The sequence below is a fragment of the Phasianus colchicus genome, chromosome 7 (assembly GCF_987193195.1).
Source record: "Phasianus colchicus chromosome 7, bPhaCol1.hap1.1, whole genome shotgun sequence".
Classification (NCBI taxonomy): Eukaryota; Metazoa; Chordata; class Aves; order Galliformes; family Phasianidae; genus Phasianus; species Phasianus colchicus.
The window spans coordinates 37,103,705-37,126,898 of NC_143442.1; positions in this window are offsets into that span (position 1 = coordinate 37,103,705).

Below are 23,194 nucleotides of genomic sequence, written 5' to 3' on the forward strand. Positions count from 1 at the left end.
GAATGCATGGACACAAGGAAAAGACAGAACCGCTCCTTTGCGATGTGCGCAGAAGAAGCCGCTCGTCCGAAAAAAGCATCCGGCTGAAGTCGCTCTTTCTCGGCATGCGAGAGAGACGAGAGCGCTGCTGAAGGCAGAAAGCGGCATTCGGGGAGAACCGCGATTTCTCGGCCAGCAACTGCAAACTCTCCGAAGCGGTTAACAGAGAGTGGCGCTGTCCACCCACGAGAGCGAGATAGCGACATCGCTATGCCGAGAACGTCCGATTTCAGAATACTGCATTTCCTGAAAACTGGGGGTTTTTTCTCCGCAGGAAAGAATCCACATCTCTCGACTTTCTGTAACGTCCTCCCTGAAAGCACAACGTGTGTCGCTCCTGGAACTTCTAGCTGCCTTATTAGAGGGGCTTTTCCCTTCTACTCTGTTCGTCACAGAATGCTGAAGTGTAGCATCGGAAAAAACAGATAAAAACGAAATGTCCATAGAAATAAACGGAAAGGCATAAGAATGAGAGAGAAGCGTACTGCAGAATGCATGGACACAAGGAAAAGACAGAACCGCTCCTATGCGATGTGCGCAGAAGAAGCCGCTCGTCCGAGAAAAGCAATCGGCTGAAGTCGCTCTTTCTCGGCGTGCGAGAGAGACGAGACCGCTGCTGAAGGCACACAGCGGCATTCGGGGTGAAAAGCGATTTCTCGGCCAGCAACTGCAAGCTCTCCGAAGCGGATAACAGAGAGTGGCGTTGTCCACCCACGAGAGCGAAATAGCGAAATTGCTATGCCGAGAACGTGCGATTTCAGAATACTGCATTTCCTGAAAACAGGGGGTTTTTTCTCCGCAGGAAAGAATCCACATCTCTCGACTTTCTGTAACGTCCTCCCTGAAAGCACAACGTGTGCCGCTCCTGGAACTTCTAGCTGCCTTGTTAGAGGGGCTTTTCCCTTCTACTCTGTTCGTCACAGAATGCTGAAGTGTAGCATCGGAAAAACAGAAAAACGAAATGTCCCTAGGAATCAAGGGTTAAGAATGAGAGAGAAGCGTAGTGCAGAATGCATGGACACAAGGAAAAGACAGAACCGCTCCTTTGCGATGTGCGCAGAAGAAGCCGCTCGTGCGAGAAAAGCAATCGGCTGAAGTCGCTCTTTCTCGGCATGCGAGAGAGACGAGACCGCTGCTGAAGGCACAAAGCAGCATTCGGGGAGAACCGCGATTTCTCGGCCAGCAACTGCAAACTCTCCGAAGCGGATAACAGAGAGTGGCGCTGTCCACCCACGAGAGCGAAATAGCGACTTTGCTATGCCGAGAACGTGCGATATCAGAATACTGCATTTCCTGAAAACAGGGGGTTTTTTCTCCGCAGGAAAGAATCCACATCTCTCGACTTTCTGTAACGTCCTCTCTGAAAGCACAACGTGTGTCGCTCCTGGAACTTCTAGCTGCCTTATTAGAGGGGCTTTTCCCTTCTACTCTGTTCGTCACAGAATGCTGAAGTGTAGCATCGGAAAAAACAGATAAAAACGAAATGTCCCTAGAAATAAACGGAAAGGCATAAGAATGAGAGAGAAGCGTAGTGCAGAATGCATGGACACAAGGAAAAGACAGAACCGCTCCTTTGAGATGTGCGCAGAAGAAGCCGCTCGTCCGAGAAAAGCATCCGGCTGAAGTCGCTCTTTCTCGGCATGCGAGAGAGACGAGAGCGCTGCTGAAGGCACAAAGCGGCATTCGGGGAGAACCGCGATTTCTCGGCCAGCAACTGCAAACTCTCCGAAGCGGATAACAGAGAGTGGCGCTGTCCACCCACGAGAGCGAAATAGCGACTTTGCTATGCCGAGGACGAGCGATATCAGAATACTGCATTTCCTGAAAACAGGGGGTTTTTTCTCCGCAGGAAAGAATCCACATCTCTCGACTTTCTGTAACGTCCTCTCTGAAAGCACAACGTGTGTCGCTCCTGGAACTTCTAGCTGCCTTATTAGAGGGGCTTTTCCCTTCTACTCTGTTCGTCACAGAATGCTGAAGTGTAGCATCGGAAAAACAGAAAAACGAAATGTCCCTAGGAATCAAGGGTTAAGAATGAGAGAGAAGCGTAGTGCAGAATGCATGGACACAAGGAAAAGACAGAACCGCTCCTTTGCGATGTGCGCAGAAGAAGCCGCTCGTGCGAGAAAAGCAATCGGCTGAAGTCGCTCTTTCTCGGCATGCGAGAGAGACGAGAGCGCTGCTGAAGGCAGAAAGCGGCATTCGGGGAGAACCGCGATTTCTCGGCCAGCAACTGCAAACTCTCCGAAGCGGTTAACAGAGAGTGGCGCTGTCAACCCACTAGAGCGAAATAGCGAAATTGCTATGCCGAGAACGTGCGATTTCAGAATACTGCATTTCCTGAAAACAGGGGGTTTTTTCTCCGCAGGAAAGAATCCACATCTCTCGACTTTCTGTAACGTCCTCCCTGAAAGCACAACGTGTGTCGCTCCTGGAACTTCTACCTGCCTTATTAGAGGGGCTTTTCCCTTCTACTCTGTTCGTCACAGAATGCTGAAGTGTAGCATCGGAAAAAACAGAGAAAAACGAAATGTCCCTAGAAATAAACGGAAAGGCATAAGAATGAGAGAGAAGCGTAGTGCAGAATGCATGGACGCAAGGAAAAGACAGAACCGCTCCTTTGCGATGTGCGCAGAAGAAGCCGCTCGTCCGAGAAAAGCATCCGGCTGAAGTCGCTCTTTCTCGGCATGCGAGAGAGACGAGACCGCTGCTGAAGGCACAAAGCGGCATTCGGGGAGAACCGCGATTTCTCGGCCAGCAACTGCAAACTCTCCGAAGCGGATAACAGAGAGTGGCGCTGTCCACCCACGAGAGCGAAATAGCGACTTTGCTATGCCGAGAACGTGCGATATCAGAATACTGCATTTCCTGAAAACAGGGGGTTTTTTCTCCGCAGGAAAGAATCCACATCTCTCGACTTTCTGTAACGTCCTCTCTGAAAGCACAACGTGTGTCGCTCCTGGAACTTCTAGCTGCCTTATTAGAGGGGCTTTTCCCTTCTACTCTGTTCGTCACAGAATGCTGAAGTGTAGCATCGGAAAAAACAGATAAAAACGAAATGTCCCTAGAAATAAACGGAAAGGCATAAGAATGAGAGAGAAGCGTAGTGCAGAATGCATGGACGCAAGGAAAAGACAGAACCGCTCCTTTGCGATGTGCGCAGAAGAAGCCGCTCGTCCGAGAAAAGCATCCGGCTGAAGTCGCTCTTTCTCGGCATGCGAGAGAGACGAGACCGCTGCTGAAGGCACACAGCGGCATTCGGGGAGAACCGCGATTTCTCGGCCAGCAACTGCAAACTCTCCGAAGCGGTTAACAGAGAGTGGCGCTGTCCACCCACGAGAGCGAAATAGCGACTTTGCTATGCCGAGAACGTGCGATATCAGAATACTGCATTTCCTGAAAACAGGGGGTTTTTTCTCCGCAGGAAAGAATCCACATCTCTCGACTTTCTGTAACGTCCTCCCTGAAAGCACAACGTGTGTCGCTCCTGGAACTTCTACCTGCCTTATTAGAGGGGCTTTTCCCTTCTACTCTGTTCGTCACAGAATGCTGAAGTGTAGCATCGGAAAAAACAGAGAAAAACGAAATGTCCCTAGAAATAAACGGAAAGGCATAAGAATGAGAGAGAAGCGTAGTGCAGAATGCATGGACGCAAGGAAAAGACAGAACCGCTCCTTTGCGATGTGCGCAGAAGAAGCCGCTCGTCCGAAAAAAGCATCCGGCTGAAGTCGCTCTTTCTCGGCATGCGAGAGAGACGAGAGCGCTGCTGAAGGCAGAAAGCGGCATTCGGGGAGAACCGCGATTTCTCGGCCAGCAACTGCAAACTCTCCGAAGCGGTTAACAGAGAGTGGCGCTGTCCACCCACGAGAGCGAAATAGCGACATCGCTATGCCGAGAACGTCCGATTTCAGAATACTGCATTTCCTGAAAACTGGGGGTTTTTTCTCCGCAGGAAAGAATCCACATCTCTCGACTTTCTGTAACGTCCTCCCTGAAAGCACAACGTGTGTCGCTCCTGGAACTTCTAGCTGCCTTATTAGAGGGGCTTTTCCCTTCTACTCTGTTCGTCACAGAATGCTGAAGTGTAGCATCGGAAAAAACAGATAAAAACGAAATGTCCCTAGAAATAAACGGAAAGGCATAAGAATGAGAGAGAAGCGTAGTGCAGAATGCATGGACACAAGGAAAAGACAGAACCGCTCCTATGCGATGTGCGCAGAAGAAGCCGCTCGTGCGAGAAAAGCAATCGGCTGAAGTCGCTCTTTCTCGGCATGCGAGAGAGACGAGACCGCTGCTGAAGGCACAAAGCGGCATTCGGGGAGAACCGCGATTTCTCGGCCAGCAACTGCAAACTCTCCGAAGCGGATAACAGAGAGTGGCGCTGTCCACCCACGAGAGCGAAATAGCGACTTTGCTATGCCGAGAACGTGCGATATCAGAATACTGCATTTCCTGAAAACAGGGGGTTTTTTCTCCGCAGGAAAGAATCCACATCTCTCGACTTTCTGTAACGTCCTCTCTGAAAGCACAACGTGTGTCGCTCCTGGAACTTCTAGCTGCCTTATTAGAGGGGCTTTTCCCTTCTACTCTGTTCGTCACAGAATGCTGAAGTGTAGCATCGGAAAAAACAGATAAAAACGAAATGTCCCTAGAAATAAACGGAAAGGCATAAGAATGAGAGAGAAGCGTAGTGCAGAATGCATGGACACAAGGAAAAGACAGAACCGCTCCTTTGAGATGTGCGCAGAAGAAGCCGCTCGTCCGAGAAAAGCATCCGGCTGAAGTCGCTCTTTCTCGGCATGCGAGAGAGACGAGAGCGCTGCTGAAGGCAGAAAGCGGCATTCGGGGAGAACCGCGATTTCTCGGCCAGCAACTGCAAACTCTCCGAAGCGGATAACAGAGAGTGGCGCTGTCCACCCACGAGAGCGAAATAGCGACTTTGCTATGCCGAGGACGAGCGATATCAGAATACTGCATTTCCTGAAAACAGGGGGTTTTTTCTCCGCAGGAAAGAATCCACATCTCTCGACTTTCTGTAACGTCCTCTCTGAAAGCACAACGTGTGTCGCTCCTGGAACTTCTAGCTGCCTTATTAGAGGGGCTTTTCCCTTCTACTCTGTTCGTTACAGAATGCTGAAGTGTAGCATCGGAAAAACAGAAAAACGAAATGTCCCTAGGAATCAAGGGTTAAGAATGAGAGAGAAGCGTAGTGCAGAATGCATGGACACAAGGAAAAGACAGAACCGCTCCTTTGCGATGTGCGCAGAAGAAGCCGCTCGTGCGAGAAAAGCAATCGGCTGAAGTCGCTCTTTCTCGGCATGCGAGAGAGACGAGACCGCTGCTGAAGGCACACAGCGGCATTCGGGGAGAACCGCGATTTCTCGGCCAGCAACTGCAAACTCTCCGAAGCGGTTAACAGAGAGTGGCGCTGTCAACCCACTAGAGCGAAATAGCGAAATCGCTATGCCGAGAACGTGCGATTTCAGAATACTGCATTTCCTGAAAACAGGGGGTTTTTTCTCCGCAGGAAAGAATCCACATCTCTCGACTTTCTGTAACGTCCTCCCTGAAAGCACAACGTGTGTCTCTCCTGGAACTTCTACCTGCCTTATTAGAGGGGCTTTTCCCTTCTACTCTGTTCGTCACAGAATGCTGAAGTGTAGCATCGGAAAAAACAGAGAAAAACGAAATGTCCCTAGAAATAAACGGAAAGGCATAAGAATGAGAGAGAAGCGTAGTGCAGAATGCATGGACGCAAGGAAAAGACAGAACCGCTCCTTTGCGATGTGCGCAGAAGAAGCCGCTCGTCCGAGAAAAGCATCCGGCTGAAGTCGCTCTTTCTCGGCATGCGAGAGAGACGAGACCGCTGCTGAAGGCACAAAGCGGCATTCGGGGAGAACCGCGATTTCTCGGCCAGCAACTGCAAACTCTCCGAAGCGGATAACAGAGAGTGGCGCTGTCCACCCACGAGAGCGAAATAGCGACTTTGCTATGCCGAGAACGTGCGATATCAGAATACTGCATTTCCTGAAAACAGGGGGTTTTTTCTCCGCAGGAAAGAATCCACATCTCTCGACTTTCTGTAACGTCCTCTCTGAAAGCACAACGTGTGTCGCTCCTGGAACTTCTAGCTGCCTTATTAGAGGGGCTTTTCCCTTCTAATCTGTTCGTCACAGAATGCTGAAGTGTAGCATCGGAAAAAACAGATAAAAACGAAATGTCCCTAGAAATAAACGGAAAAGCATAAGAATGAGAGAGAAGCGTAGTGCAGAATGCATGGACACAAGGAAAAGACAGAACCGCTCCTTTGCGATGTGCGCAGAAGAAGCCGCTCGTCCGAAAAAAGCATCCGGCTGAAGTCGCTCTTTCTCGGCATGCGAGAGAGACGAGAGCGCTGCTGAAGGCAGAAAGCGGCATTCGGGGAGAACCGCGATTTCTCGGCCTGCAACTGCAAACTCTCCGAAGCGGTTAACAGAGAGTGGCGCTGTCCACCCACGAGAGCGAAATAGCGACATCGCTATGCCGAGAACGTCCGATTTCAGAATACTGCATTTCCTGAAAACTGGGGGTTTTTTCTCCGCAGGAAAGAATCCACATCTCTCGACTTTCTGTAACGTCCTCCCTGAAAGCACAACGTGTGTCGCTCCTGGAACTTCTAGCTGCCTTATTAGAGGGGCTTTTCCCTTCTACTCTGTTCGTCACAGAATGCTGAAGTGTAGCATCGGAAAAAACAGATAAAAACGAAATGTCCCTAGAAATAAACGGAAAGGCATAAGAATGAGAGAGAAGCGTAGTGCAGAATGCATGGACACAAGGAAAAGACAGAACCGCTCCTATGCGATGTGCGCAGAAGAAGCCGCTCGTCCGAAAAAAGCAATCGGCTGAAGTCGCTCTTTCTCGGCATGCGAGAGAGACGAGACCGCTGCTGAAGGCACACAGCGGCATTCGGGGAGAACCGCGATTTCTCGGCCAGCAACTGCAAACTCTCCGAAGCGGTTAACAGAGAGTGGCGCTGTCCACCCACGAGAGCGAAATAGCGACTTTGCTATGCCGAGAACGTGCGATTTCAGAATACTGCATTTCCTGAAAACTGGGGGTTTTTTCTCCGCAGGAAAGAATCCACATCTCTCGACTTTCTGTAACGTCCTCTCTGAAAGCACAACGTGTGTCGCTCCTGGAACTTCTAGCTGCCTTATTAGAGGGGCTTTTCCCTTCTACTCTGTTCGTCACAGAATGCTGAAGTGTAGCATCGGAAAAAACAGAGAAAAACGAAATGTCCCTAGAAATAAACGGAAAGGCATAAGAATGAGAGAGAAGCGTAGTGCAGAATGCATGGACGCAAGGAAAAGACAGAACCGCTCCTTTGCGATGTGCGCAGAAGAAGCCGCTCGTCCGAGAAAAGCATCCGGCTGAAGTCGCTCTTTCTCGGCATGCGAGAGAGACGAGACCGCTGCTGAAGGCACAAAGCGGCATTCGGGGAGAACCGCGATTTCTCGGCCAGCAACTGCAAACTCTCCGAAGCGGATAACAGACAGTGGCGCTGTCCACCCACGAGAGCGAAATAGCGACTTTGCTATGCCGAGAACGTGCGATATCAGAATACTGCATTTCCTGAAAACTGGGGGTTTTTTCTCCGCAGGAAAGAATCCACATCTCTCGACTTTCTCTAACGTCCTCTCTGAAAGCACAACGTGTGTCGCTCCTGGAACTTCTAGCTGCCTTATTAGAGGGGCTTTTCCCTTCTACTCTGTTCGTCACAGAATGCTGAAGTGTAGCATCGGAAAAAACAGATAAAAACGAAATGTCCCTAGAAATAAAAGGAAAGGCATAAGAATGAGAGAGAAGCGTAGTGCAGAATGCATGGACACAAGGAAAAGACAGAACCGCTCCTTTGCGATGTGCGCAGAAGAAGCCGCTCGTCCGAGAAAAGCATCCGGCAGAAGTCGCTCTTTCTCGGCATGCGAGAGAGACGAGAGCGCTGCTGAAGGCAGAAAGCGGCATTCGGGGAGAACCGCGATTTCTCGGCCAGCAACTGCAAACTCTCCGAAGCGGTTAACAGACAGTGGCGCTGTCCACCCACGAGAGCGAAATAGCGACATCGCTATGCCGAGAACGTCCGATTTCAGAATACTGCATTTCCTGAAAACTGGGGGTTTTTTCTCCGCAGGAAAGAATCCACATCTCTCGACTTTCTGTAACGTCCTCCCTGAAAGCACAACGTGTGTCGCTCCTGGAACTTCTAGCTGCCTTATTAGAGGGGCTTTTCCCTTCTACTCTGTTCGTCACAGAATGCTGAAGTGTAGCATCGGAAAAAACAGATAAAAACGAAATGTCCATAGAAATAAACGGAAAGGCATAAGAATGAGAGAGAAGCGTAGTGCAGAATGCATGGACACAAGGAAAAGACAGAACCGCTCCTTTGCGATGTGCGCAGAAGAAGCCGCTCGTCCGAGAAAAGCAATCGGCTGAAGTCGCTCTTTCTCGGCGTGCGAGAGAGACGAGACCGCTGCTGAAGGCACAAAGCGGCATTCGGGGAGAACCGCGATTTCTCGGCCAGCAACTGCAAACTCTCCGAAGCGGATAACAGAGAGTTGCGCTGTCCACCCACGAGAGCGAAATAGCGACTTTGCTATGCCGAGAACGTGCGATATCAGAATACTGCATTTCCTGAAAACAGGGGTTTTTTTCTCCGCAGGAAAGAATCCACATCTCTCGACTTTCTGTAAGGTCCTCCCTGAAAGCACAACGTGTGCCGCTCCTGGAACTTCTAGCTGCCTTGTTAGAGGGGCTTTTCCCTTCTACTCTGTTCGTCACAGAATGCTGAAGTGTAGCATCGGAAAAAACAGATAAAAACGAAATGTCCCTAGAAATAAAAGGAAAGGCATAAGAATGAGAGAGAAGCGTAGTGCAGAATGCATGGACACAAGGAAAAGACAGAACCGCTCCTTTGCGATGTGCGCAGAAGAAGCCGCTCGTCCGAGAAAAGCATCCGGCTGAAGTCGCTCTTTCTCGGCATGCGAGAGAGACGAGAGCGCTGCTGAAGGCAGAAAGCGGCATTCGGGGAGAACCGCGATTTCTCGGCCAGCAACTGCAAACTCTCCGAAGCGGTTAACAGACAGTGGCGCTGTCCACCCACGAGAGCGAAATAGCGACATCGCTATGCCGAGAACGTCCGATTTCAGAATACTGCATTTCCTGAAAACTGGGGGTTTTTTCTCCGCAGGAAAGAATCCACATCTCTCGACTTTCTGTAACGTCCTCCCTGAAAGCACAACGTGTGTCGCTCCTGGAACTTCTAGCTGCCTTATTAGAGGGGCTTTTCCCTTCTACTCTGTTCGTCACAGAATGCTGAAGTGTAGCATCGGAAAAAACAGATAAAAACGAAATGTCCATAGAAATAAACGGAAAGGCATAAGAATGAGAGAGAAGCGTAGTGCAGAATGCATGGACACAAGGAAAAGACAGAACCGCTCCTATGCGATGTGCGCAGAAGAAGCCGCTCGTCCGAGAAAAGCAATCGGCTGAAGTCGCTCTTTCTCGGCGTGCGAGAGAGACGAGACCGCTGCTGAAGGCACAAAGCGGCATTCGGGGAGAACCGCGATTTCTCGGCCAGCAACTGCAAACTCTCCGAAGCGGATAACAGAGAGTTGCGCTGTCCACCCACGAGAGCGAAATAGCGACTTTGCTATGCCGAGAACGTGCGATATCAGAATACTGCATTTCCTGAAAACAGGGGGTTTTTTCTCCGCAGGAAAGAATCCACATCTCTCGACTTTCTGTAAGGTCCTCCCTGAAAGCACAACGTGTGCCGCTCCTGGAACTTCTAGCTGCCTTGTTAGAGGGGCTTTTCCCTTCTACTCTGTTCGTCACAGAATGCTGAAGTGTAGCATCGGAAAAAACAGATAAAAACGAAATGTCCCTAGAAATAAACGGAAAGGCATAAGAATGAGAGAGAAGCGTAGTGCAGAATGCATGGACACAAGGAAAAGACAGAACCGCTCCTATGCGATGTGCGCAGAAGAAGCCGCTCATCCGAGAAAAGCATCCGGCTGAAGTCGCCCTTTCTCGGCATGCGAGAGAGACGAGAGCGCTGCTGAAGGCACAAAGCGGCATTCGGGGAGAACCGCGATTTCTCGGCCAGCAACTGCAAGCTCTCCGAAGCGGTTAACAGACAGTGGCGCTGTCCACCCACGAGAGCGAAATAGCGACATCGCTATGCCGAGAACGTCCGATTTCAGAATACTGCATTTCCTGAAAACTGGGGGTTTTTTCTCCGCAGGAAAGAATCCACATCTCTCGACTTTCTGTAACGTCCTCCCTGAAAGCACAACGTGTGTCGCTCCTGGAACTTCTAGCTGCCTTATTAGAGGGGCTTTTCCCTTCTACTCTGTTCGTCACAGAATGCTGAAGTGTAGCATCGGAAAAAACAGATAAAAACGAAATGTCCCTAGAAATAAACGGAAAGGCATAAGAATGAGAGAGAAGCGTAGTGCAGAATGCATGGACACAAGGAAAAGACAGAACCGCTCCTTTGCGATGTGCGCAGAAGAAGCCGCTCATCCGAGAAAAGCATCCGGCTGAAGTCGCTCTTTCTCGGCATGCGAGAGAGACGAGACCGCTGCTGAAGGCACACAGCGGCATTCGGGGTGAAAAGCGATTTCTCGGCCAGCAACTGCAAGCTCTCCGAAGCGGATAACAGAGAGTGGCGCTGTCAACCCACTAGAGCGAAATAGCGAAATTGCTATGCCGAGAACGTGCGATTTCAGAATACTGCATTTCCTGAAAACAGGGGGTTTTTTCTCCGCAGGAAAGAATCCACATCTCTCGACTTTCTGTAACGTCCTCCCTGAAAGCACAACGTGTGCCGCTCCTGGAACTTCTAGCTGCCTTGTTAGAGGGGCTTTTCCCTTCTACTCTGTTCGTCACAGAATGCTGAAGTGTAGCATCGGAAAAACAGAAAAACGAAATGTCCCTAGGAATCAAGGGTTAAGAATGAGAGAGAAGCGTAGTGCAGAATGCATGGACACAAGGAAAAGACAGAACCGCTCCTTTGCGATGTGCGCAGAAGAAGCCGCTCGTGCGAGAAAAGCAATCGGCTGAAGTCGCTCTTTCTCGGCATGCGAGAGAGACGAGACCGCTGCTGAAGGCACAAAGCGGCATTCGGGGAGAACCGCGATTTCTCGGCCAGCAACTGCAAACTCTCCGAAGCGGATAACAGAGAGTGGCGCTGTCCACCCACGAGAGCGAAATAGCGACTTTGCTATGCCGAGAACGTGCGATATCAGAATACTGCATTTCCTGAAAACAGGGGGTTTTTTCTCCGCAGGAAAGAATCCACATCTCTCGACTTTCTCTAACGTCCTCTCTGAAAGCACAACGTGTGTCGCTCCTGGAACTTCTAGCTGCCTTATTAGAGGGGCTTTTCCCTTCTACTCTGTTCGTCACAGAATGCTGAAGTGTAGCATCGGAAAAAACAGATAAAAACGAAATGTCCCTAGAAATAAACGGAAAGGCATAAGAATGAGAGAGAAGCGTAGTGCAGAATGCATGGACACAAGGAAAAGACAGAACCGCTCCTTTGAGATGTGCGCAGAAGAAGCCGCTCGTCCGAGAAAAGCATCCGGCTGAAGTCGCTCTTTCTCGGCATGCGAGAGAGACGAGACCGCTGCTGAAGGCAGAAAGCGGCATTCGGGGAGAACCGCGATTTCTCGGCCAGCAACTGCAAACTCTCCGAAGCGGTTAACAGACAGTGGCGCTGTCCACCCACGAGAGCGAAATAGCGACATCGCTATGCCGAGAACGTCCGATTTCAGAATACTGCATTTCCTGAAAACTGGGGGTTTTTTCTCCGCAGGAAAGAATCCACATCTCTCGACTTTCTGTAACGTCCTCCCTGAAAGCACAACGTGTGTCGCTCCTGGAACTTCTAGCTGCCTTATTAGAGGGGCTTTTCCCTTCTACTCTGTTCGTCACAGAATGCTGAAGTGTAGCATCGGAAAAAACAGATAAAAACGAAATGTCCATAGAAATAAACGGAAAGGCATAAGAATGAGAGAGAAGCGTACTGCAGAATGCATGGACACAAGGAAAAGACAGAACCGCTCCTATGCGATGTGCGCAGAAGAAGCCGCTCGTCCGAGAAAAGCAATCGGCTGAAGTCGCTCTTTCTCGGCGTGCGAGAGAGACGAGACCGCTGCTGAAGGCACAAAGCGGCATTCGGGGAGAACCGCGATTTCTCGGCCAGCAACTGCAAACTCTCCGAAGCGGATAACAGAGAGTTGCGCTGTCCACCCACGAGAGCGAAATAGCGACTTTGCTATGCCGAGAACGTGCGATATCAGAATACTGCATTTCCTGAAAACAGGGGGTTTTTTCTCCGCAGGAAAGAATCCACATCTCTCGACTTTCTGTAACGTCCTCCCTGAAAGCACAACGTGTGCCGCTCCTGGAACTTCTAGCTGCCTTGTTAGAGGGGCTTTTCCCTTCTACTCTGTTCGTCACAGAATGCTGAAGTGTAGCATCGGAAAAAACAGATAAAAACGAAATGTCCCTAGAAATAAACGGAAAGGCATAAGAATGAGAGAGAAGCGTAGTGCAGAATGCATGGACACAAGGAAAAGACAGAACCGCTCCTATGCGATGTGCGCAGAAGAAGCCGCTCATCCGAGAAAAGCATCCGGCTGAAGTCGCCCTTTCTCGGCATGCGAGAGAGACGAGACCGCTGCTGAAGGCACAAAGCGGCATTCGGGGAGAACCGCGATTTCTCGGCCAGCAACTGCAAGCTCTCCGAAGCGGTTAACAGACAGTGGCGCTGTCCACCCACGGGAGCGAAATAGCGACATCGCTATGCCGAGAACGTCCGATTTCAGAATACTGCATTTCCTGAAAACTGGGGGTTTTTTCTCCGCAGGAAAGAATCCACATCTCTCGACTTTCTGTAACGTCCTCCCTGAAAGCACAACGTGTGTCGCTCCTGGAACTTCTAGCTGCCTTATTAGAGGGGCTTTTCCCTTCTACTCTGTTCGTCACAGAATGCTGAAGTGTAGCATCGGAAAAAACAGATAAAAACGAAATGTCCCTAGAAATAAACGGAAAGGCATAAGAATGAGAGAGAAGCGTAGTGCAGAATGCATGGACACAAGGAAAAGACAGAACCGCTCCTTTGCGATGTGCGCAGAAGAAGCCGCTCGTCCGAGAAAAGCATCCGGCTGAAGTCGCTCTTTCTCGGCATGCGAGAGAGACGAGACCGCTGCTGAAGGCACACAGCGGCATTCGGGGTGAAAAGCGATTTCTCGGCCAGCAACTGCAAGCTCTCCGAAGCGGATAACAGAGAGTGGCGCTGTCAACCCACTAGAGCGAAATAGCGAAATTGCTATGCCGAGAACGTGCGATTTCAGAATACTGCATTTCCTGAAAACAGGGGGTTTTTTCTCCGCAGGAAAGAATCCACATCTCTCGACTTTCTGTAACGTCCTCCCTGAAAGCACAACGTGTGCCGCTCCTGGAACTTCTAGCTGCCTTGTTAGAGGGGCTTTTCCCTTCTACTCTGTTCGTCACAGAATGCTGAAGTGTAGCATCGGAAAAACAGAAAAACGAAATGTCCCTAGGAATCAAGGGTTAAGAATGAGAGAGAAGCGTAGTGCAGAATGCATGGACACAAGGAAAAGACAGAACCGCTCCTTTGCGATGTGCGCAGAAGAAACCGCTCGTGCGAGAAAAGCAATCGGCTGAAGTCGCTCTTTCTCGGCATGCGAGAGAGACGAGACCGCTGCTGAAGGCACAAAGCGGCATTCGGGGAGAACCGCGATTTCTCGGCCAGCAACTGCAAACTCTCCGAAGCGGATAACAGAGAGTGGCGCTGTCCACCCACGAGAGCGAAATAGCGACTTTGCTATGCCGAGAACGTGCGATATCAGAATACTGCATTTCCTGAAAACAGGGGGTTTTTTCTCCGCAGGAAAGAATCCACATCTCTCGACTTTCTGTAACGTCCTCTCTGAAAGCACAACGTGTGTCGCTCCTGGAACTTCTAGCTGCCTTATTAGAGGGGCTTTTCCCTTCTACTCTGTTCGTCACAGAATGCTGAAGTGTAGCATCGGAAAAAACAGATAAAAACGAAATGTCCCTAGAAATAAACGGAAAGGCATAAGAATGAGAGAGAAGCGTAGTGCAGAATGCATGGACACAAGGAAAAGACAGAACCGCTCCTTTGAGATGTGCGCAGAAGAAGCCGCTCGTCCGAGAAAAGCATCCGGCTGAAGTCGCTCTTTCTCGGCATGCGAGAGAGACGAGAGCGCTGCTGAAGGCACAAAGCGGCATTCGGGGAGAACCGCGATTTCTCGGCCAGCAACTGCAAACTCTCCGAAGCGGATAACAGAGAGTGGCGCTGTCCACCCACGAGAGCGAAATAGCGACTTTGCTATGCCGAGAACGTGCGATATCAGAATACTGCATTTCCTGAAAACTGGGGGTTTTTTCTCCGCAGGAAAGAATCCACATCTCTCGACTTTCTGTAACGTCCTCCCTGAAAGCACAACGTGTGTCTCTCCTGGAACTTCTAGCTGCCTTATTAGAGGGGCTTTTCCCTTCTACTCTGTTCGTCACAGAATGCTGAAGTGTAGCATCGGAAAAACAGAAAAACGAAATGTCCCTAGGAATCAAGGGTTAAGAATGAGAGAGAAGCGTAGTGCAGAATGCATGGACACAAGGAAAAGACAGAACCGCTCCTTTGCGATGTGCGCAGAAGAAGCCGCTCGTGCGAGAAAAGCAATCGGCTGAAGTCGCTCTTTCTCGGCATGCGAGAGAGACGAGACCGCTGCTGAAGGCACACAGCGGCATTCGGGGAAAACCGCGATTTCTCGGCCAGCAACTGCAAACTCTCCGAAGCGGATAACAGAGAGTGGCGCTGTCCACCCACGAGAGCGAAATAGCGACTTTGCTATGCCGAGAACGTGCGATATCAGAATACTGCATTTCCTGAAAACAGGGGTTTTTTTCTCCGCAGGAAAGAATCCACATCTCTCGACTTTCTGTAACGTCCTCTCTGAAAGCACAACGTGTGTCGCTCCTGGAACTTCTAGCTGCCTTATTAGAGGGGCTTTTCCCTTCTACTCTGTTCGTCACAGAATGCTGAAGTGTAGCATCGGAAAAAACAGATAAAAACGAAATGTCCCTAGAAATAAAAGGAAAGGCATAAGAATGAGAGAGAAGCGTAGTGCAGAATGCATGGACACAAGGAAAAGACAGAACCGCTCCTTTGCGATGTGCGCAGAAGAAGCCGCTCGTCCGAGAAAAGCATCCGGCTGAAGTCGCTCTTTCTCGGCATGCGAGAGAGACGAGAGCGCTGCTGAAGGCAGAAAGCGGCATTCGGGGAGAACCGCGATTTCTCGGCCAGCAACTGCAAACTCTCCGAAGCGGTTAACAGACAGTGGCGCTGTCCACCCACGAGAGCGAAATAGCGACATCGCTATGCCGAGAACGTCCGATTTCAGAATACTGCATTTCCTGAAAACTGGGGGTTTTTTCTCCGCAGGAAAGAATCCACATCTCTCGACTTTCTGTAACGTCCTCCCTGAAAGCACAACGTGTGTCTCTCCTGGAACTTCTAGCTGCCTTATTAGAGGGGCTTTTCCCTTCTACTCTGTTCGTCACAGAATGCTGAAGTGTAGCATCGGAAAAAACAGATAAAAACGAAATGTCCCTAGAAATAAACGGAAAGGCATAAGAATGAGAGAGAAGCGTAGTGCAGAATGCATGGACACAAGGAAAAGACAGAACCGCTCCTTTGCGATGTGCGCAGAAGAAGCCGCTCGTGCGAGAAAAGCAATCGGCTGAAGTCGCTCTTTCTCGGCATGCGAGAGAGACGAGACCGCTGCTGAAGGCACACAGCGGCATTCGGGGTGAAAAGCGATTTCTCGGCCAGCAACTGCAAGCTCTCCGAAGCGGATAACAGAGAGTGGCGCTGTCAACCCACTAGAGCGAAATCGCGAAATTGCTATGCCGAGAACGTGCGATTTCAGAATACTGCATTTCCTGAAAACAGGGGGTTTTTTCTCCGCAGGAAAGAATCCACATCTCTCGACTTTCTGTAACGTCCTCCCTGAAAGCACAACGTGTGTCGCTCCTGGAACTTCTACCTGCCTTATTAGAGGGGCTTTTCCCTTCTACTCTGTTCGTCACAGAATGCTGAAGTGTAGCATCGGAAAAACAGAAAAACGAAATGTCCCTAGGAATCAAGGGTTAAGAATGAGAGAGAAGCGTAGTGCAGAATGCATGGACACAAGGAAAAGACAGAACCGCTCCTTTGCGATGTGCGCAGAAGAAGCCGCTCGTCCGAGAAAAGCATCCGGCTGAAGTCGCTCTTTCTCGGCATGCGAGAGAGACGAGACCGCTGCTGAAGGCACAAAGCGGCATTCGGGGAGAACCGCGATTTCTCGGCCAGCAACTGCAAACTCTCCGAAGCGGATAACAGAGAGTGGCGCTGTCCACCCACGAGAGCGAAATAGCGACTTTGCTATGCCGAGAACGTGCGATATCAGAATACTGCATTTCCTGAAAACAGGGGGTTTTTTCTCCGCAGGAAAGAATCCACATCTCTCGACTTTCTCTAACGTCCTCTCTGAAAGCACAACGTGTGTCGCTCCTGGAACTTCTAGCTGCCTTATTAGAGGGGCTTTTCCCTTCTACTCTGTTCGTCACAGAATGCTGAAGTGTAGCATCGGAAAAAACAGATAAAAACGAAATGTCCCTAGAAATAAAAGGAAAGGCATAAGAATGAGAGAGAAGCGTAGTGCAGAATGCATGGACACAAAGAAAAGACAAGAACCGCTCCTTTGCGATGTGCGCAGAAGAAGCCGCTCGTCCGAGAAAAGCATCCGGCTGAAGTCGCTCTTTCTCGGCATGCGAGAGAGACGAGAGCGCTGCTGAAGGCAGAAAGCGGCATTCGGGGAGAACCGCGATTTCTCGGCCAGCAACTGCAAACTCTCCGAAGCGGTTAACAGACAGTGGTGCTGTCCACCCACGAGAGCGAAATAGCGACATCGCTATGCCGAGAACGTCCGATTTCAGAATACTGCATTTCCTGAAAACTGGGGGTTTTTTCTCCGCAGGAAAGAATCCACATCTCTCGACTTTCTGTAACGTCCTCCCTGAAAGCACAACGTGTGTCGCTCCTGGAACTTCTAGCTGCCTTATTAGAGGGGCTTTTCCCTTCTACTCTGTTCGTCACAGAATGCTGAAGTGTAGCATCGGAAAAAACAGATAAAAACGAAATGTCCCTAGAAATAAACGGAAAGGCATAAGAATGAGAGAGAAGCGTAGTGCAGAATGCATGGACACAAGGAAAAGACAGAACCGCTCCTTTGCGATGTGCGCAGAAGAAGCCGCTCGTCCGAGAAAAGCATCCGGCTGAAGTCGCTCTTTCTCGGCATGCGAGAGAGACGAGACCGCTGCTGAAGGCACACAGCGGCATTCGGGGTGAAAAGCGATTTCTCGGCCAGCAACTGCAAGCTCTCCGAAGCGGATAACAGAGAGTGGCGCTGTCAACCCACTAGAGCGAAATAGCGAAATTGCTATGCCGAGAACGTGCGATTTCAGAATACTGCATTTCCTGAAAACAGGGGTTTTTTTCTCCGCAGGAAAGAATCCACATCTCTCGACTTTCTGTAACGTCCTCCCTGAAAGCACAACGTGTGCCGCTCCTGGAACTTCTAGCTGCCTTGTTAGAGGGGCTTTTCCCTTCTACTCTGTTCGTCACAGAATGCTGAAGTGTAGCATCGGAAAAACAGAAAAACGAAATGTCCCTAGGAATCAAGGGTTAAGAATGAGAGAGAAGCGTAGTGCAGAATGCATGGACACAAGGAAAAGACAGAACCGCTCCTTTGCGATGTGCGCAGAAGAAGCCGCTCGTGCGAGAAAAGCAATCGGCTGAAGTCGCTCTTTCTCGGCATGCGAGAGAGACGAGACCGCTGCTGAAGGCACAAAGCGGCATTCGGGGAGAACCGCGATTTCTCGGCCAGCAACTGCAAACTCTCCGAAGCGGATAACAGAGAGTGGCGCTGTCCACCCACGAGAGCGAAATAGCGACTTTGCTATGCCGAGAACGTGCGATATCAGAATACTGCATTTCCTGAAAACAGGGGGTTTTTTCTCCGCAGGAAAGAATCCACATCTCTCGACTTTCTGTAACGTCCTCTCTGAAAGCACAACGTGTGTCGCTCCTGGAACTTCTAGCTGCCTTATTAGAGGGGCTTTTCCCTTCTACTCTGTTCGTCACAGAATGCTGAAGTGTAGCATCGGAAAAAACAGAGAAAAACGAAATGTCCCTAGGAATCAAGGGTTAAGAATGAGAGAGAAGCGTACTGCAGAATGCATGGACACAAGGAGAAGTCAGAACCTCTTCTTCGGGATGTGCGCAGAGGAAGCCGCTCGTCCGAGTAAAGCATCCGGCTGAAGTCGCCCTTTCTCGGCATCCGAGAGAGAAAGGCAAGACCGCTGCTGAAGTCTGAAAGTGGTATTCGGGGAGAAAAGCGATTTAACGGGGAGCAACTGCAAACTCTCCGTAGAGATAATGTCATTGGATTGGAGAAATGAGGTATTTCGGGGAGATAATGTCCTAATTTGGGGAGAAGATGCCGTTCTGTGAGGGGGAAGCATGCATTTCTGAGAGAAAATCTCCTATTTAGGGTGAAAGTGTCATCTTGCTAACGAACTTCATGGAGAAATTATGAGGTATTTTTATGAAACCTGGTATTACCTTGAAAGAGTATATCTGTGATCAAATGCCATATTTCTGGGAGGGAACATCTGATGTGGGGGGGAGAAGGTGATGTATGTGTGAGAAAGCTGGTGTTTCTGGGAGAAAATGCCAGGTATTGGTGAGGAAACAGATGCTAGAGAGGGAAAAGGCCATCCCTTTGGGAGAGAAGTGGTATTTCTGGGAGAAAATGCCCCAAATCGGGGAGTAAGTGTCATCCTGAGGCGTGTCATGGAGTAGATTTGGGAGGAAATGGAGGTGTTTCACAGAGTAGCGGCACTTCTGGGAGAAAATATCCCAGTGGGAAAGACAATGTCCTCTTGAGGGAAGAAAACAGGTCTTTCTTACAGCAAATGTCATCCAATTGGGAGAAAATCTCCTCTCTTGGGGAGAAAAGTGGTCTTTCTGAGAGAAGGTGTCCTCTGCAAGTGCCCCATTAGGCATTGTCATGGAGGCTTTTTGGGGAGAAAGCGTGTGGCAGTTGTAAGAGAAGGGGTATTTCTGGGAGCAAATCTCCTCTTTTTGGAAGAGAAGGTGAAATTTCCAAGGGAAAAGTGGCATTTCTGGGAGGAAATGACATAGCTGGGGGAGAAAAGTGGGAACCGGTGGGAAAGAAGGTCTTGTACTGGAGAGCAACGGTGGTCTTTTTGGTGTGCCAAGTGGTCTCTTGGGGAGACAACGTGGTAAATAGGGGAGACAATGTCCTCTGGAGGAGTGTCAAGTAGCATTTGGGAGAGCAAACGTCAGGTATTTCTCGGAAACCGGCTGTTTCTGGGAGATAGTAGCAGACTTGGTTGGAAAATGACAGGTGTTTGTGAGAAAGCTGGTATTTTGGGGAAAAAAGGCCGTTTTTTAAAGAATAAGCTGGCATTTCTGGGAGAATATGTCCCATCTTTGGGAGAAAACGGGTGTATGTGGGAGAAAATGTCGTGTATTTGGGAGAAAGCTGGTGTATGTGGGAGAAAAGGCCATTGTGATGGGAGTCAGTGTGATCTTGAGGAGTGGAAAGCAGTATTCTTGAGATGAAACGTGAGGTATTTCTAAGAGTCCTGGTATTTCTGGGAGAAAATGTCTTGTTTTGTTTTATTGTTTTTAATATTTGTATATTTTTTATGTTGCAATTTCAAGGAAACACTTCGATAGAAATTGCTTTTAATTCTTTTGGCATACATAGAAGATGCGAAAATGCACATCATATTTTCACATGAATGTAGTAACACAAAAAAAGTTCAAAGCAGTAACTGATACACTCAATTATAAAAGCTGCCCTTCCTGTGCAAGAAATGTAACTCAGCCCTTGGGCTAGATGCCATTTTGTGTCATTGATGTAAACCTGGCGGACGGTACAAATACTCTGAATTTAAAATGGCATGACTAAAAATGGAGTCTTTCCTCTAGCTTTTTATTTTTAAGAAACATAAAATATGTACGTATGCTTGGCAACTTTTCCTTTCATTATATACAAAAGTGACTCTCTCTAAAGTAACTGTCAAACTAAGAGGGACTGTCAGAAACCTAGCACAGGAGGTAATCTATTTGCTCAGGTTGCTGAAGAGCAATGAAAAAGTAGATATTGAGTTTCAGTTTTCAGCACATACATTAAAGTCCCATGCCTGTAATTAGGTCTCCTACCTTCCAAATAGAATTTTAAAAAAGTTTGATACATGATTATTTTAAATTATTTTTCTATAATTGGTTAGTGGTATTGTGGAACACATATTTAAGGATTAATGATGAGAAAGATTAGAAATCCAAAAAGTGTAAAATTCCATGCAAACTCAATTAAGTTTCAAGGACATTTCCATCAGAAAGAATGGAAATGAAGAAAGAACGGAGCCCCCAGGCTGGTTGTTGAGTGAGAATTACTGCTTACCCAGCATCCGTTTGCTTCATCAAATGTCCCCCATCTGCTCACAGAAACCTCTCTAAGATGCTTTTCTGAAGAATATTTGGCAGCATGTTTCCCAGGGCTGATGCCTAGAGGAGAGGGTTACATGGAGACTTGCTGTCTATCTTGATGGCAAACCCCTCCTAAGTAGGAATCCAGAGCTGGTGACTCACTTTGTAGTCTTGTATAGGCCTGGGGCAAGACAACATTATGGCAGTGGGGAGATATTCATGGTCAGGCTGGACAGGCCTCTGAGGTCTCTGACCTCTGTGGGTGTCCCTGTTCATTACTGGGGAACTGGACTCAATGGTCTGTAAGAGTCCCTTCCAACTCAAAAAAAAATTCTATGATTCTATGATTCTATGAATATTCCTGGTTTTATTACAAGTACAAATACTGATAAAGCCTACATTCAAATTGTTTATTCCTTGCTTTTGGAGAAGCTAAAACACTAGCACTAAGAGTTTTAATCAACGTAGATAATAGCTTGTCAGTTGTTATGCACAGTGGTACGTGCACCCAGTTTGAAATTTCAGTGCCATTAATGTTTTTAATTTTTTAAGTGATATGACACAGTACATGCAATCAACAATAATGAACATACCATGGTTCAGGACCCCTGATCTCTCAGCTAGTAATTTAAAATATTTTCACGTGTAGAGACAAGACAAGTATTATGTCCTAAATGGAGTCTAGGTCCCCAGCACTATTTCTCTCTCTATTTGATCCCTAAAAACAACTGTTTTCTTGCCAAAGATTTTGCATCGTTAAATCTCCTTTCTGAAACAATGAATATTGTGTAGTTGCAGGCCACTTTTTCAAACCTGTGGACATTCCCTTTGCTTCTACTTCTTTAAGCAACCTGCAGTTGCAATACACTTTTGCAGTACAGTCTTGAACCTCTTTATTCCTTGTTTTTCAGTCACCATGGGCTGTGTCTGTGCTGTCTTTGTAACCAGGACCAGGGAATGACCTCTTTTCTCCCAGTCAGTTTTCTCAACACATCTACTGGTGTGGATGAAGCAAGCAAAGGCAACAAGAAAAGCAAATACAATTATACTAGCAAGCAGGAGTATCATTTATTATAGATGATAATCACATGTTGGTTTGTCACTAGGTGTGTTTAATCAACAACTTTCTTTTTGAAATAAGAGTGAAGATAAAAGAAAAGTTCAAATAGGATTCCTACATGTCTCGTTTTCATTAAAGATTAGATCTGCTACAACACGATGAACTGAGGATAATATAATGTAACGTCCAAACACTTTTTTTCAAGTAATGTTAACACTGAATGAAAGGTATACAGGCTTCAATGAAATTAGGCAGTTGAGGCCTAGTTGAATGCTATTTGTTGTTGAATGGTATTTGTGACAGTGTTGAAAGAAATGGCTGATGTTATTGTAAAGTTACTGTCTGTCATCTATGAAAAACGGTGTTCTGCACAGGTCTGTGAGTGTTAGAAATGGGCTTTCTTGAAGAGCTGTCTTTATGGAAAAGGAGGCATTGCTTGCAAACTGGTAAATTGGGGAAAAAAAAAAAAAAAGTAACATTTCTGATTTCCAATTTAGTTATTAGAAAATCCCCATCATCTCTCTTTATATTATATGAATACTCCATGGTGTCCTTGGGATGACAAGATGCCTGTACTGCTATTTAGATATGCACAAATACAACAAATCCATGGGCAGATCTTTCCCCTACTGCATTTTTTTAATGTATTTCTTTATTGCTAAACTAAAAGGAAAATAATAGTAGAAAAAATTCAATCACCTTAATCAGCACATGCAAGTCTTAAAAATCTTTTTCTTGCTCTGTAATACTGAAAAGACCTGATGGGAAATGTTACCTTCCAAATTTTGCTCTGTGTATATGCATTTCCTATTTAAACCCTCACTCAGCAAGAGAAGGAAAAACACTTCTCAGTTTCAGTGTAAGTGCCCCATGGAATTTTCTACAGGAAAAATATCACTTTAGATCTGTCAGACAATAACATTTTATTACCTCAAGGATGTTATCTGAACCTGAGGTCTAATATCTAAATGAACTGCAGTTCAGATTATTTGAGATTTAGCAGAAAGACAGAGGGATGGAAAGTTTCATAGAAAGATTCTATGGGGAGAAGTCTCATTCATTTATTGTGGATAAATATGATGAAAAGGTATTCATATACCAAGTTTTAATAACTGTATGGTTAACAGGAGGAACAGTAGACAGCTTTGAGCAGTAGCTGACATACAGAACAGGAGAGTTGGAAGAGTAATATTTCCAAGAAGATTAATTTAATTTAAAGGCAGAATGTTTTTTGGCTATTGGAAAGTTCTCTGTTGTGTTGAGCAAAAGGATAGATATACTGGCTGAAAATAAACCTGTAAAAGTGAGGTAATGCATTTACTAAAACAACAATAATTGCTATATCAGGATGGATCATATATTAAAGGCAATAAAACTCTGATTAATAGCTGTCAGGTTATTTCTTTATTTTCTCAAATATTTATTTGAGCGCAACATACTAT